Genomic DNA, 18,164 nt, shown 5'->3' on the forward strand with positions numbered 1-18,164 from the left:
GTATTTGAAACAATGTGTTCAATCTTCCTGATTACAAATCACAAGTGGAGTGCGGCGGTAATAACACCAAAATATTCCATATAGGTCCATAGAAGGTACACAGACATTGAAAAATTCCTGGAATATCCCCGAAAACATGTTCCCTGAACATCCCAGGAAAATCCTGTGTCAGCATTTTAAACATTACCTGATTGGAACATTCCATGAATGTCCACGAATGTTCTCTGGACATTCAAAATATATTTTGTAGACATTCCCTGGATATACCAGAAATACAGTGATGAGCGCTCTAATAACCGGCAAAATAGCACAAAAGATGTATTAAGTAGTGAGATAAATAGACATGAAACTAGTCGAGCTGGGAAATGTAGCGATATTAACTTATACATTTAGATTGTATTGATTGTGTACCACCTTCAGACGTATCAGACGAGTTTGGAAACTACCACTGTCACAGTGACAATTTTAGTTGACATACTCCTCCGATATGTGTAAAGGTGGGATCAATATAACGTAAATTTAAAGGTTAATTTCGCTAAATTTCCCAGCTCGACTAGTTTCATTTCTTTTTATCTCACAACTAAATATGTTGCCCATATTTTGCCGGTTATTAGGGCACTCATCACTGTACATCCTTGCTGATGTGACAATACCTCCTATCTGTTTTTTCATGAGTTTTGTATGAGAGATGGAAAAACATGTTTTAAGGTCACCTCCTGTGTTCATATGTAAGTTTTGACTTGTTTTGTAGTTCATAGATAGTTTAATTTACTACAAAACAAGTCAAAAAATATCATATGAAAACAGGAGGTGACCCTAAGACAAGTTTTTAGTCTCTCTTACAAAACTCATGAAAAAACAGATAGGATGTATTATTACATCACTGACGATATGTGGCCATACCAAATAATACATCCTTGATAAATATAAACATTTTTATTGAACAAAATCTTTTCATACATTTTTTTAATGCAATTTACTGATATTCCTAAATATTTCAAAAAAATGTGTCACATTTGCTTTGTAAACCTTTCTTTTGCCTTTCGTAGCCACATATTCCGTTTCCTTCCTGGTTTTTTGTAGACCACTTCTCTCAGCTGATTCTAAAAAAAATAAAATAAATGGTAATTTTTCTATCCTTTACAATTAACAATCAGAAGAAATATTATTTACAGATAATGATATGCATAATAATAATAGGTTTGTTCTAGCATCAGTTTGAAACCATCAGCGAATAGTGGACCAGCGCGAGTAGAGGGGATCGCACTGGTGACTGTATTATGTTCTTTTACTGACCAACTGTTTGCTGATGGTTTTTGACTAGTTTGACTGTTTGCTAGAACAAACCTAATAATAATGAATATTTTGTATTTTGACAATGACATCTGATGTGGAAGTCAAAACATTAATAAAATCATTTTTTCAAGTTAACTTTCACATGCGCGTCTTAAAATTGTACTTTTAATACTTATATCATAAATAACTATTAAACTATCTTAAGAGGAAACATTATATCGATCAACAGGTAGCGAAAATGTGTTCCAAGATTGCGGCTGTAATTTTGAATATTTTTTCAAGATATTTGGCAAACATATTCGTAATATAATAAAGAATGGCGGTACAGAGCCCAATTTGAAAAATATATTAATATGTGGAAATTACTCTGTAATTAAATACAATATAAAAAAAACGAGCTTGTACCGCCATTAAGAAGAACAAAAAAATACACTTTTTTCAAATACAACTTTTTTATCCGATTTTGTGTTATTTTGGAACTACTAAAATTTTTTATTTCATTAGTAGTTCCAAAATTACACAAAATCTAGGCATCGGATAAAAAAGTTTATTTGAAGAAAGTGTATTTTTTTGTTCTTCTTAATGGCGGTACAGGCTCGTTTTTTAAATATTGTATAATTACAGAGTAATTTCCACATATTAATATATTTTTCAAATTGGGCTCTGTACCGCCATTCTTTATTATTTTACGAATACGTGTGCCAAATGCCTCGAAAAAATATTCAAAATTACAGTGACAATCTTGGAACATGTTTTGGCTACCTGTTTATCGCTACTGTATTACCTTAAAACATTGTAATTTGCTAAACCAGTATATTTTACTCTACTACTACTCTACTAGCTACCTCATTTTCCACTGTTTCTAAAGACTTGTTTACATGGGTAGAGTTTTGAGGAGAGTAGAGTAGTGGTAGTACTCTACCAAAAATGGCTTGATACCATTCACATGAGGAGAGTACAAGTATAGTACTGATGCTAGTATAGTGAAACCGATTTTTGTATTTTTAAACACTCTTGATTATAAGTGCACCTTAAATTCTTAATTTTTTGCTTAAGCTTGTTTACTCCAAAGCCCCCTTTGCCATTCTTTCGACGATTTCATCCTCCGCAGCTTGCTGCAAACTTTTATTTCTGTAGTATACACTACCTAAATTCCATAAACACTGGTATTCGCCGTATTATAGCTCTACAAGTTTTAAAGTTTCATCTTCGGTGAACTTCATTTTCACTATTTACACAAAACACAATTCCAGCCAGAATGACAGCGCCCCCATGTACTCTCCTACCTACTCTATTCTGCCATAATTGAGCGTGTTCCATGGGTAGAGTGTGCAGCCGAGTAGACATTTTGGCAATAGTGGTGGTCATAGAGTAGTTACTTTGCCATAGGTTGCTAGTCACTCTACTTTAACTCCAACTATACACTCTACCAGCTATTCTACTGTGCTGAGCATTTTTACAGGTAGAGTTACTCTACTCTATCAAGTACTTGCATCATTACTCTACCCGTGTAAACAAGTCTTAAATCTACTGAATGAAAATCTACTTAATCTTAATCTACTCTTAATGAAAAATGTCTAAAATCATTTACCCACCTAGTATTATTGTAGAATTTAAGACAGTCCAGTGCCTTATAAATAATTTCAATATGAATATTTTTCCCTTTAATTCTCTTTTGCTACCACTCCATTTTAGATTTTGGGGAACTTATTTCATTGTGTTTATAGACCATATTTGAGTCGCTCAGAAGCAGAGTGGCCTAAGTGTAAAATTGATGTTTTGAGATATCGGCAAATAAAGAATTGAGCTAAAAATGAAACCATTTTTTGAATGAAACGTTTTTTTTATTAAACAGTATTATTTTATTCACTTACACAAACATTTCTGGAACCTAATACATTATATGAGTCGAATGCGCAAAAAATTAACAAAAAAAATCTTTTTTTTCTATAAAAAAAAGTCAGTTGGGCCACTATGTCAAATATTAAGCTTTTACGAAAAAACATAAAACTTTCACTTGGGTCACCTATTCATCTGTTTCCGATCCAATATCATTATCTACTGCCTCCACGTTTGTCTTCAGGTTTATGTAAAATTCATGATAGACCGGCGGAATGTAAGGAAGAAGACTCTGAAGGTCTTTATACTTTAGTTGCTCTATGGGTCTTCCAGCAGGATAGAGGATGTCCAAGTAGAAGTCTTCTCTTTTTATCTGAAAGACGTCTGTTCTTTTTTTTGTGACGTCAACACAATTAAATAATACACTCTCGTTATTAGAATACTTAAAATAAATTTTGAATGGCTCTTCTGATTTGAACATTAGCCACTGTATTTTAAGCCATTCTACTTTTATATCTTGCTCTCCTTTTTTTCGGTTTGTAAGTAACTTCTCTAGTTTTTCAGTACACTTAAAATTTTCAGAGGTCATTTTAAATACCTGAAATTTGTTCTTCTTTTTGGAACTGGAAATAACTTTCACCCAATCGTCTGGCAAAAAAATGTCTTTAAAATATCGTTTTTGTTTTTCGATCACTCCAAAGTCTCTGTCACATGGCAAATAGGAGTGACCGGAAACTAGAAACTTGTGATGTATGACTGTGGGACTGAAAGTATTGGAGACACTCATGTATGTACAAATAAATGCCAGTTTAATATTTCGATTTTGACCTCCGCATTGGTCGCTGTACAAGATCAAAACTGGTGTGTTAACATATGTTTTTACGTAGTGTAAAATGCAAGAACCAATTTCTTGTGGGCCACGTGAGGCTATGCCTTCATGCCATACATACATGTGTATCTGTCCTGTCGTTAGATTGTGGATGCCAAAACAATACGTCCACAACTGTCTCTTGTAATAAGCCACTCCCGTAGAAATACTAGGAGTAGCTAAAGTTTTCATTAAATCAAATGCAATTACTGTTGTGGTATCTTTATTCTTGGCTGCATCTTCCTTCATTCCACTTCGAGCTGCTTCTGCCTTCCGCAGGTGTAACTCTTTCTCTATTTCCATTCTGCTTTTTTCTACACCTACACAGCTTTTTATTTTCATGTTATAAGCGTCACATCGTTTGCAAGTGTCAGTGAGAGGATAACGGAAATGAAGATTAAAATCTTCATTAAATATTTTCGAAAAGATGAATTTGGATACCTTCACTTCTGGTTCTTCACCTTGCACATACAAATCAAAAAGTTTTGAGATATTTAAATCAGGTGACAGATACTCTCGATTAGGATTTTTGTTGCGGCTATAGTGTGATGTATATTTGGCAAATTTGTTAATGAAATCTTTTATATTTTGGATATCGGTTTCCCTTGTCTTATTCTTAGGGGGGTGCTTGCCTCTTTTATCTAGTGGCGGAGTGATTAATTCGCCACCTATTGATTTGTTTATTAAAGCTCTGGTGAGCCTTCCATCTGAAACTTGTAGAGCTTTTTTGAAAAATGATTTACAAACAGTTACCATATCACCTGATTCTTTCGGTAATGTATAAATTCGTGTCTTAGAACGTTTATTATTGTTTTGAGCTGCTGTATGTCGACCTTTATTGACAACATTTACTTGTATATTAATGTAAGCAGTCTGTAAATTAAAATCAGATAAGTTGTAGAAACTTTGGAAAATATTTTTTCTTTCTTTAAGAGATAACAACAAATGACACTTTCGTGGACAGCTGCAAACTCCATGAAAAAATTGTTTCTTAGACACAATTCTACCACGAGAATTCAAATATGATTTTCCTGAATTTCTTTCCAACTTAGACTTAGATCTTTTCCAAACTGAATTATTTTTCTTACGTTTTTTACCCCTACTTGATCCAGGTTCCATAAGTCCATCTTCTGTGAAGCTTTCCCTAGTTGTAGAAGACTCAGCATCAGAAGGTGGATGGAAGTCAGAGCCAGAATCTGTTTCAAATTCACTGGGTTCACGAGTACTGGATGTATCCGACAACGGCATTTCCAAACTATAACAAAAATATTCTCTATTAATTATTAATTCAAGTGATCAAATGTCTTTAAAAAAAACTTTTGAATAAAATCCTTTACAAATGTCTTTAAGTTAAAGACTAACCTATACTTTTGGCAACATCGCTTAGAAAACCATAAACATACCATAGATATTATGAAAATATGTCTACGTAGAAAACTAGCCTGCTTTCTTCATTTTAAGGTTATAATTTTAAGGTTATAATCTTAAAAAATTTAGAATCCTAATTTAAATTTTGAGCCGAGATATTTACAATCACTATTAATTTACACTAAAATACAATAATTTACTCACCGTTGCTCAAGATTGCACAAACATAAACCGTATAAAAGGCTGATAGTACTTTAAAGAACGAATTAACGCTAGACGAGACTGATACAAACACACAAGGCAAGAGTGACAATGTCTAAAATATCATACTGCACACTGGCCCAACTGTCACTTGGGCCACGTTTCCATAACTAAATCATGTGAAATGTTTACGTAGCCTAACTGTACAAGTCGCGTCATCTCTTGGTATACAACTAAATGTTAGTTGAGCCACTCTGAAATGAAAGATATGATAAAATGCCACCTATTGTACTACCTACCTGAATTATACAAAAAAATCAGTTGGGCCACTCTGCTTCTGAGCGACTCATTTATTGAAGGAACCCAATCTGGAGATTGTTATTATCGATTAAGTCGGCTGGTTTTCCTATAAGATTAAAATGTTAACATCTTCAAAAATCGTTACTGTTGTAATTGTAACTTACCAGATATAAAATGATTACAGCAGACAGGACAGGAAAATTTTCATTTCGCTAGTAAAACCTGTACATTGTATTGCATTTAACCATTGTTGTCTCTCAGATACCTTATTTAGTTCAGTTTAAAAGTGAACTTTATCTTGACTTTATCACAATTACTTTGCATTTCACACTTCAAAACACAACACCAATGAAGCATATTATCTTTCTAAATTAATACTTCCAGAGAAAATGTTAAATTAATCTTTGTACAACACAAAATTACAAAGAAATTCAACTAAAATTATCTAAAACTCATTAAGAACAGATAGAATAAGATTTATCTTTTACACCCAGTAGCCATATTGACATATTGATTTAATTTTGATTATTTTGAAAACGATTATATTTAAATTTGGTAAATATAACTCCGCACGACCACGCAACTCGAAACACAAGTACGCAAACACGGTTGCGTGAAGCATGGCTCGCAATCGTGAAATTTACGAGACTTGCTCGACCTGTAGATTCTTGTGGTAAAAACGGGGCTGTGCGACAGACCGCATTTTGTAATATACTAAAAACTAAAACAATAATAATTTTCCGTCATCTCAATTAAGTATCCATACAATGATTCGTGTTTTATTATAATTTATGAAAATATTTCAATTCAAAAATAATGATAGATAATAAATCTTGACATAACTTTAAATTATTATGTTTAATGTCAAATCGAGAGGTGTGATTGGTTTCTCGTAAATTGTAGGACAAAACTGCATTAAGTTGTGTAGAATAAATAAAACACACTGGAAAAATTAAAAATTTAATTTGAAATTTATACAAAATGAATAACTTTTACAGTGAACAAGTGTGTAATTTAAATATATGTATTACAATTCGAAATATACATTTTAAACGTTATTTTTTTGTATTTAGATTTAGTGCAATTCCGTTATCTGTGATGGCAACAACGAAGTGATTCACGAACAATAATTTTCAGTCTGAACACAGGTTTACATTGGGAAAAAAAAAGTGTACCAGTTTTATATGACGCGAAGTGTACCAGTATCACGAAGAAATAAAGTTGATGTCTCCAAATAAAGGAAAGCCAAACATGTTATTTAGGTTTGTTGCTTCGTTATCCTGCTATTAGTTATCTCAAAATAAAAACTAATTGTATTTTTGCAAAACAGTCACTATGAAAAACCACGAGAAACTTTCTTTACATGTCTATGAGGAAAACCGTTGATTGAAATATTGGTCTGTTCCTTTGTTTTAAGTGTAACACTAGTTCTTGAAAAGTGTAAGAAAAGTGTAAAAGTGTTATGGCTGTATGACACTATGCATTTTCTTGTATCATTTCTAAAGACCGCTTTACAGCTTGAAACACGCTGAAAGTCCTCCGTTTAAATATTTGAAATTTCGACCCAGTAATACTTTCGCTACGCCCTGTATATCGATCTTCCGCATAGGCAGAGTATGGCGTTATTCAATTCTCACGGGATTTGGATGTTTATTTCGGTTCTTGCGATTCTTTGAAATTTGGTGTACAAAGGTGCCCCAAATTGTTTATATCCTACGCATTTAAGAAACGGAATATTTTTCAATAAACCCTTAAATTGTTGTAGTTTACAAGGTAAAAAGGTTTTTATGATATTTACAGTTTTGGTTTGTCGGTTATATGTTTCGTCGGTATATCCAAATAGCTAGAGGAAGGACCCCTGCTATGCTGTTAGGCTGTTGCAGTCTAGAAGATGAAAGATTTTTATGACTTTCTCAGACACAAATTTATTGAGGGTGTATTGCAACCGGAAGGCTCAACCTAAAATAAGCCGATGTCTTTAGTAATATTGGTTCTCAAAACTAACTGTAATTGTATGAGTGAGTCATCGCATTTCGTGTAAACTCAAGAGATTTTGTTATTGCGAAGTTTAAGTGTTTGTGGTTGGTTGGAAGTAAAACCATCATGGCGTTCGAGGGATGTCTTGAGAGTTTTTCTGGCCATTTGATTGGTAGAGAAATATCTGGTATGATTCCTATTGGTCTAAGTAGGAAGTCACCTTTTTTTGGGAGAGGAACCCAAGTTTGAGAAGGATCGAGTTAGCGGTCCTAGAAATCAGTTCCGTAGAAGTCACCATCAAGTGAAGTTGAGTGATGAGTTCCACCAGGGCCACCATCGAGTTGAGTTTAGTTTTGGTTCCCTTAGGGCCATCGTCATGGAGTTGAGTTCCATTGGGCTGATTCTAGCCCGGTGAATGTGATGGTGTATCGTGAACCCCGGCGATTTTCCCGCTGTTTCTAAGCAAATCGTCGTTATCATTTTATACCAATTTTGGTATCCGCTAATTTCTTTTAAGCAGTCAGAATAAGAAGTAGGAGAGAAGAGTTTCAATTTTCTCATTACTATGTTTAACAGTGCAGTTAAAACATGTAGTATGCTCACATACTTTATTTTGGTCAAAGTTAATGAACTTTCAATAATCATGTTCGAGTCTAACTAAATAATTTTATTCGAGTAAAAGTAAAATTTGATCCAGTTTAACGAACTTTTAAACTATTTATTTTCAAGTGAAAGCTGAATTTTTCTATAATAATGTTTATAAACAATGTACTGTTTGCTGTTTGCTGTAATTAACGACAGTGAAGTAAGTGTTTCGCGAGTGCAATAGCGCCTTGGACTTTCGAATCAAGCTACGAGGAAGAAGCCAGGACACTAATTGTTAAGGTATAATTTTTATATTTGTAAAACTGTTCGTTTCATCTTTGATTAATTGGTAATCTGGTCTCTAATTATAACAGAGAGATCAGAGATTAATTTTTTTTTAATAAATAATGTTTGATTTTCAACCTATAATTTATTATTTCTTTCCTTCTCTCTTGAATCGTAAGAACGATAAAACATTGACTGAGTATATAATTTTGAGTGTACAGTAAAGGAGGTAAGTTACATTATAACATTTTGTATATTATGTATATCATTTTATTTGACTATGTTTCTTTGTTTTATTTTAATTTATCTTTCTTTGTTTTATTTCTATTTTTTTTTTGTATAAAGTTTGGTTTCCCTTAGGTAACCAATGGCGCCCAATATTTTATTTTTTTGTATTTTTCTTTATTTTTTATTTCACATCCTTATTTCGATTTTTCTATCTTTCTAATTTTTCTAAGCTAATAAGAATATATCATAACATCTATTAAAGAATCCACTCCCTAAAATCTCTGAGACAGTAGCAACCGAGGTACTTAATAAATCTGTTACATAAAAATGGCGCCCAACGTGGGGATGTTTCATAAAATTAATCGTGTTACATAAAAATGGCGCCGCAACGTTCGAGCTATATTTCTTGTCTAATTCTTATTAGCTTGTCTTACATAAAAATGTCGCAGCCAACCTGGGACATCTTACTCTTAATTAGCATTCTATAGTATTTTCTATCTATTTTTTAGCATATTTGATTCTAGTTACATTTTATTTGCCTTCGTTCGATCGTAGTCCAAACGATCAGCTGCAACCCATATTTTTCCGGCACGAGAGAATTTTGAACTCTCCGCATTTAGCGATCCCAGCCGTCAGCCGATGTTCTCTGACCGGCGAGAATCATAAACGTTTTTCGATTACGAGGGTATGACAAACAGTTGTTGAATTTTTACCCCGTTGCATTTGGTATTTTGTGTTTACGCTTGATTTATGAAAATAAATACTTATTATTTTCAAATTTTATTATTTTTTGTGTTTGTAACTTACCTACTCAGCAATGTCTTACGATCAAGAGAAAGGATAATTTATTGTTTGTGTTTATGTTTTACAATGTTTTGTAAAAAAATGTTTTTTCGTTAAAATAACGAAGAAAACTGTAAAACTTTTTTTTTGTAATTGATTAAATAGAAACATTCAGCAATTTAAATTTTAGACAATAACCTTTTTTGTCTAAAACAACGTAATTCAAATTAATTTTCATTTTTTTGTCGTTAATATTTTCATTTTCGACTTTAGCTTATTTTTAAATAACAATTTTTAAATATTTTCTTATCATTTAACAGATTAACTATTAGGTAAAGCCTATATATTTTGTTTTGCCATTTTGTTTTCGTATTTTTGGAATCTGTTGAGATGTTCGACGGATTAATAATCTGTTAGGATTGAAAATTATTTTTTTTTGAGTTATTTTGTGTTACGGTCCGAAATTTTTGTTTATTTTTTCTTATTTTTTGTAGGAGATCAGCTTGATAAACGTCATTGTTGTCTTTAATAGCGAACTTTCCTACAAGTCAAATTTTTTAGTATGGTAGATTGTAGTACTTATTTTATTTTTTCTTACATCAGTATTTGTGGTCTAAATTTTTGTTTTCTTAAGAGATTTTCTGAAAATTTTCAGGGCTTACAGTCTTAAGAGATTTTAGTTTCGATGGTAATTTCCATTAGGAATTTACACGTTCGATAATTATCTTCCGATGGTGGGGTAAATACACTCTACACGTTCGGTATATTAGTTTCGATGGTGGACTTTCGAAAGAAGTCTACACGTTCGATATTTTGGTTCGATGCAAGTTCGTCTGACGTTCTTGGCAATCGATTTTGTTTGAGTTGTTATTAGAACAAATTTTTGGGTATAGCCCATAGCCTATGTTGTGTTTGTTTGTTAGTCAACTCACCTTATGTTTGGACCACATTGTTATTTTTTGTACTACATTAGATTGACTCAGAAAGAACTAATACTGTTCTTTATTTTATTTTACTTTTTTTTGAAGTTTTACCGACGGATGGTTTTGTATATTATGTATATCATTTTATTTGACTATGTTTCTTTGTTTTATTTTAATTTATCTTTCTTTGTTTTATTTCTATTTTTTTTTGTATAAAGTTTGGTTTCCCTTAGGTAACCAATGGCGCCCAATATTTTATTTTTTTGTATTTTTCTTTATTTTTTATTTCACATCCTTATTTCGATTTTTCTATCTTTCTAATTTTTCTAAGCTAATAAGAATATATCATAACATCTATTAAAGAATCCACTCCCTAAAATCTCTGAGACAGTAGCAACCGAGGTACTTAATAAATCTGTTACAAGCTTGCAAGAAAACTTGCTGCAATTTCTTGCATGCAAGACTTTTATGCAAGTCTATTGCATGGTCTTTTACAGCTTGCAACCCGGCTTGCATGCAATTTGAAAGTTTTACCCTTAACCTAACTTATAAACTTTTGTTTTTTTCTAATTACTTTATTGCTGTTTATTTAACTTGGTAAATTTCGAAATGCCAAGACTATCAGAAATAACCAAATATAAAAGGAAAAAGGCGATAGCAGCAACTTTAAGTATTATTATTGCTGCAGCCAGCCTTTTAGTCACTAATTTAGAACGCCGAGATCGGAGATGGTGAGTAAGATCTTAGTTGAACAAGAAGAGGGGTAATAATGTATCTCCAACAGAAGAATTTATCCAAGTAGATGATGAAAATGACTCTAATTTTCTAGGAATGAATGTACATTTTAATAAACTCTTGGGAAAAATTGAACAATTACAAAGAAATCTATATTTCGAAATACTATTTCTGCGAAACACAAATTAATTATTATCCTAAGGTACTTAGCTAGAGGAGAGAGGGCTTCCGTAGCTTAATATACAATTTACAATAATTATGGAATCTCAGAAAGTGCCATTTCATTATTCATTCATTTCCATCGTTGATATATTTCACAAACAGAAAACAGCTGATCGGCATGTATTCGTGAATTCGTGTCGTCAATGACATTTGATATTGTGGAAAAATCAAATTCCCCTAGACTTGCATGAAAACTTGCAGAAAAAATTGCACCAAACCGATTATCGCGCAATTGCAAGAAGTTGCATGCAATAATCAACTGACGACATACTGCGCATGCCTTTAGGCAACTTTCTTGCGTCTTGCAGGTAGAATTGCAAGCTGTAAAGGCCCCGTAATATCGTTTCTGATATGTCAAAAAAATGTATAGTGTCATACTATGGAGACCTACACAGAGGAGAGGAATCGAGATAGGACGACCTTGAAATTTTTGTACACGATTTTGCCTGTTTGCTTGGTTTCTCGCTAGGGCGGCGGTGGCGTAGAGATAGATGCTACTTTTGCATTGGAGTAAATGTGAAAATTTCGAAAATAATTAATTATTCGTAGTTAATATAAGATTATTGGTTTTGGTGATTAATATTATTTAAATATGAGTGCCAAGAAAGCTTACACTAAAAGAACTTGCTTCGTACCGGGATTTATATCGAGTTATCGTTCCGATAAAAAATTCAAAAGGGAACTTAATGAAGTTAATAAAGACTTTTTATAAATATTTGTCTTTATGTTATTTATAACCTTCATGGATTATACCTATTCGTTTGTATGTTATTTCCTTCGGTGTAAATAAAATGTGTGCCTATTATTGGTTTTTATTTTAACCTGAAAATTATAGTGATAATAGTAGGAGGATCTTTGAAAGTTTTTCTGTCGAAACAATGCATTTTTTGAGACAAAATATTTCACAAAAATTAACATTAATTTTATAAAAGTCAGACTATCGTCTGCGTAGTTTATAGACATATATTTTTATTAACTAAATTTAAACATCTGATAGGTAAGCTTTCAGAATATAGATAAATGATAGTATTCAAAAGAAAAAGCAGTTTAAATTTTGATAAAAAGAATAATTAAAAAAAATTGATCAATAAACTTCAAATTATTTAAATAACTTTTTAAACTTTTTAAAAACAATTACGTACAGTTAAGTAAATTTTTTCAACTAACAAACTTTTTAATATCAATTACAAAGATATTAAAAAATTAATTTGCAGTTGAAATACCATTGATATATAAATGTGGCAGTTAGATAATGTGACAAAATATTTCCGCTTCAAAATAAGCTGTCCTACATATTAAAGTAATGACAAATTTAAATTTGATGTCACATCTCCATCTACAATGGTATAAAAAGAATACACTTTTTACCACACGTCGATATGTTATAAGGTTAAAATAATTTATTTTTGGCTTAAAACATATTCAGCTACAATCCACCAATAAATTAATTTCTAATTACGCTAAAAACAAAAATAAAATGAGTTAAATATTAAATAATTCCATAAGAGCTAATGTATTTGTAGCACCTATTCGAACACTTGCGCCTCTAGCGGCGATTGCTGAAAGTTGAATTAGAGGTTGAAAAGTTAGCCCACAAACGATGCATTGCGTTTCCACTCCTTCTTACAGGTCTCCATATGTCATACACAGATACAAGGGGTGCGTTCAGCGGTGAGTGATCAATTTACGCTACTGATACATCGAATGAACTGCTCTTTATATTCCGCTACATTTTTGCTCCAATTTGTTTGTCAAATATTTTATTTAGCTGTCAAGAACTTAACCAAACTTTATTTTGTAATTTTGTCGACTCTAAAAACTCTAAAGAAAAAATAATTAATTATCATTCTGACAACGTTCTGAATGAACATATTTTATTCAATCAATTGGGATTTTTTAAGATTTTAGTAAATTATACATATTACATAGAGGTGGTTTTACTTCATGTTAGAATTTGTTGGGTATACAGCCAACCCAGGGAAATACCCCTTTTTAGTTTAATTAATTATCAGATATCATCTAGCTACTGTTTTATTTTCTACCAGGTAACATTATATTATACAATAGATACCTTTATAAATCTGGTTCACTCAAAATAGGAACCAAAACTGTGCCAAAAGTAACTGTTTATTGCTTTTACGCATGCGTCATTTTATGCTACACTCAAAATGTGCTCCAAAAGATGACACCGCTCCGCTACATTTTCGAATCGAATGAATCGAATTTCGATGTTCATTCGATGTAGCGCACAACGCAAAGGTCGTTCAGCGTGAAGGAGCGAGATGTGATCCTACCAGGGGCCTGATTCTAATTCATTTCGACAGTCGCAATTTCATTTCGACACCGCCATGACAGCAACTAAGGATATTAACCTTATCATGTTGAGACTGCTCAGAATTTGGGTTGGCGCTTCGGTTTCTTGGATTTTGTTGATAGTCTGGGAAAATTATCGAAAAAATACCATTTTTGGGAAAAATTATTTACCAGCTATTTTATTGCTAAAATCGAATCTTAAGATTGCATATATTAGTAATAAGGGGTATGACAAGTCCGCAGAAAGTGTGTTATTTTATTTATAAACAAATTAGCACTCCTAAATCTTCTTTTTTTTCAATTAGTGGTCTGTAACTCCTATAATTTTTCCTTTGAGCCAAAAACACTCAAATAAAAATTCACCGTAATTTAGTTCTGCACAAAGTTATTTTTTTTCCGATTTCCTTCAACAAAAATTTTACTCAGAAAATCCGAGTTTTTCCAAAAAATCTGCCATTTTCAATTAAAATTTTAGGGAAGTAAATAATTATTTACCAATAATTAAATAATTGAAGACATGAAAGATTTATTATAGTAGATTATACAGAGGGGCTAAATTATGGAATAAATTCATTTCTTTAAAACGGACGATTTTGGAGCAAAATCCCGAAAGAGGTCGATTTTTATTTTTCAATTACAATTTTTGGCATATATTTCATACTAGTGACGTCATCCATCTGAGCGTGATGACGTAATCGATAATTTTGTTAATGGGAATAGGGGTCGTGTGGTAGGTCATTTGAAAGGGCGTTTAATTCTCTATTCAGTAATATAAACATTAATATCATTAGGTATTTATACAGGGTTGCCAAAAAAAATTTTGAATTAAATTAATTGGCGCAAAAAGAAGAATGTATGTAATTTATTTAACTCAAAATACATTGTACTGCTGTCAGAAAATAGAAAAAAAGGTTTATTTCACCAATAAACATTTCTTTTCGCTTAAATTAAATCATAAACAGCCTCCCTCCTACCTATTGGCAGTTTGAACTTTTAATTTAAGCTAAAAGCAATGTTTATTTGCAAAATAAACATTTTTTTCTATTTTCTGACAGCAATAGAATGTATTTTGAGTTAAATAAATTACATGCATTCTTCTTCTTGCGTCAATTAATTTAATTCAAAATTTTTTTTGGCCTCCCTGTATAAATATTGATATTAATGTTTATAATACTGAATAGAGAATTGAACGCCTTTGTAAATGAGCTACAACACGAACCCATATTCCTATTTAAAAAATAATTACGTCATCACGCTCGGATGGATGACGTCACTAGTTTGAAATATATGCCAAGAAATTTAATTTAAAAATAAAAATCGACCTGTTTCGGGATTTTTCTCTAAAATCGTCCATTTTAGAGAAAATGAATTTATTCCATAATTTAGCCCCTCTCTGTATATCAGGAGACCGGCGACAATCTAACCAATAGTTTAGCAATAATTAAAATGTTAATTAAAAAATTTCGGTCGAAATAATAACCAGAAAGATTATGATACACCAGAATAACTATGATTTTCATATAAAAAAGCACTATACCTATTCAACGTACCTTACAGGATTGAAATTGGACCATTTGAGCGGTCTCAGGAATGTTATAAAGAAACAATTTTTTGGCTTATAAACAAATAGAACCCCTCAGAAAATATTAGATTAAATTAAATTAAGTTAACGCTGTTGAAAAGAGCACGGCTTCTGTGTCCTTTTCGAAGAAAAACAAATTGAATTGCGAGGAGTGATTCCAGGTATAACCGGTCAAATTTGACCGGCATTTGCGACAGAGTTATAAACAACAGGATTTTAATCTTTGAACCATTAGATACCTTTTAATTCCGGTCCTCTTTGTACATACAAATTTTCATATCTTCAAGACACTCATAACAAAAAAGATTTATGTCACTGTCACCAAATTATTTAATTATTGATAAATAATTACTTCCCTCAAATTTTAGTTGAAAATTAAAGATTTTGTTTGGAAAACCCGAATTTTCCGAAGAAAATTTCCGTCGAAGGAAATTGGAATAAATTATCAATGTGCAGAATTAAATTACTGTCAATTTTTATGTGAGTGTATTGGTTTAAAGTTAAAATTTTCGGAGTTATAGAGCAATAATAAAAAAAAAGATTTCGGAGCGCTAATTTGTTTATAAACAAAATAGCACACTTTCTGTGGACTTTGCACAGCTATATTACTAATATAGGAAATCTTAAGATTTGATTTCAGCATGTCCAGCAATAAAATAGCTGGTAATTAATTTTCCTTGTTTTTTACTAATTTTCCCAGATTATTACCTCACATCTTTCATTGAGTTGATGATTCATGTTGTGGACATTCTCAATTATTATATTTCTAATTTAATACTATTCTATCTAATTCCTCAAAACAAGCAAATTTCAATTAAACCCAGCTATATTATAATACCTTTTGATTTAGTTTTCCTTGCAAGAAATAAACAAAACACATCTAAACTAAACCTAACCTCGCTTTTGGCCATTCATTCATCTCCGTGTCAAATAATTTCGACAGTCGCCATATTGAAAGCGACTTGTTTTTGGTCGAAATTTGATTTAGAATCAGGGCCCAGATCACTTATCACTTTATGCTCATTCGCCGCTGAACGCCACCAAGGTCAGGCACAGATTCTTGTACAATAACTGCGCCAATTTCTGCGCAAAGAGGAAAAACGTAAAACCTGCTGGTAATCAGGTAAAACTTCTAAATGTCATAATGGCGGCTGAAAATGAGATCATATGATTTATGTCTTGATGAATTTATTTGTGTTTTGTAGGTATTATTTATAAATATTTTATTGAGGAAAGGATGCAAATATGGGCTACCCATTTTGTTTTTCTTTGTAAAAAAAGAATAAAAATTCTATTTTATTTCCAAAGGTACGTAAGAATACCTACATTTAGTTACTTATAACCTGCCCAAAGTCCAAATTGATTAAAAAATATACAACTGTTTTAAATGTACAAATAATGAAAAATTGTACTTTTGCGCCGTTTGAATAATGATCCTAAATATGGGCTACCCCGAAAAATGTGTCTTAAATTTGTGTGAAGTGAGATAAATGTGTGACAAATATATTTTAATATCTAAAATACAAAAAGTCCATTAAATAACTCATAGGCTAAAACTATTTGAAAAAGTCACACACATAGGTATTCTTCTTTTTCGGCCCCAGCGCACTCGTTATGTGCCCAAAAATGACACATGAAGCACTTGACCGATATTTCACCAAGATTATCCTCTGAAGAAAGTGCTTCGCAAAACATACACGTTACGTCAGCTGCGTCTTGTGGAGGCTGTGTAGAAGGAAACTCATTGTAATCGCTCTCATTATCTGCAGGCACATATTCCTTCTCATCCTCGCTACTAGAACCCGATTTCTTTTTTTGGTCCTTTGTGACTTTGGTAACCTGCTTACGTTTTCCTTTTTTTATTTCTTTTCCTTTCCTTTTTTCTTTGCCTTTTCCTACTTCGTTTTGCCTACATTGCTACATTGTTCTAAATATGGGCCACTAGCCCATATTGTAAACACGCTTGCTTTGCACAACAAAAGAAGTTATGTCTAAAAGCAGACAATTTGAAGAAAACTCATTAGCATATATCAAAGACTAATAATAGAGCTTCAACGTGACATACATGTTTTTTTAAAATTCGTGTTTATTTTTAAATACTGGAATTTATCAACTTACCCGAAAAAGTTTTGACACTCACACCAACCGACAAACAATTATTATAAACTGGGAATATCTACCACAGTGGCGCCATCGCTACGGTGATAGTTTAACTTCGTCAAATACCGTTTGCAATAGACAAAATGTAGAGATCTGCAACGAATAGCTGTGAAACCCACCTAGCCCATATTACAAGACCAGCCCATATTTGCAGCCTTTCCTCTACTTAATATACCGTTTGGTATGGACTACTGTTCTACTAATAACCATATATTTAGAATAACTTTGGGTTTCATATTGCATAATTTTTTAATAGAGGAAAATACAATAGTTCCAATTTGGATCAAACTGAAGATAATTATAATGCAAATATTTTAGCACAAATATCAAAACAAAATAAAAAACACAAATAATCAACAGTCAACGTAAAAATTCTAGTTATTATAACATTAAAATATTTGTTTTTAAAAGTTTATAAATTTTATAAAATCCTTAAAATCAGCTGTAGACGCAGTACTACCATACCAATGTAACGTGACAGGGTGACAAACAAAATTTC

The 18,164-nt window shown here is 31.9% G+C and overlaps 1 long non-coding RNA gene across 1 annotated transcript; it reads right to left on the reverse strand.

Moving 5' to 3' along the window:
* Positions 1-921: 921 nt before the first annotated feature.
* LOC126882134 (uncharacterized) lies at positions 922-3,026 on the reverse strand. The gene is made up of 2 exons (XR_007697159.1): positions 2,892-3,026; positions 922-1,103 (listed from the first exon to the last, which is right to left on the reverse strand). It is a non-coding gene; the product is annotated as an uncharacterized LOC126882134 (long non-coding RNA).
* Positions 3,027-18,164: the final 15,138 nt, after the last annotated feature.

Source organism: Diabrotica virgifera, chromosome 3 (assembly GCF_917563875.1).
Source record: "Diabrotica virgifera virgifera chromosome 3, PGI_DIABVI_V3a".
Lineage (NCBI taxonomy): Eukaryota > Metazoa > Arthropoda > Insecta > Coleoptera > Chrysomelidae > Diabrotica > Diabrotica virgifera.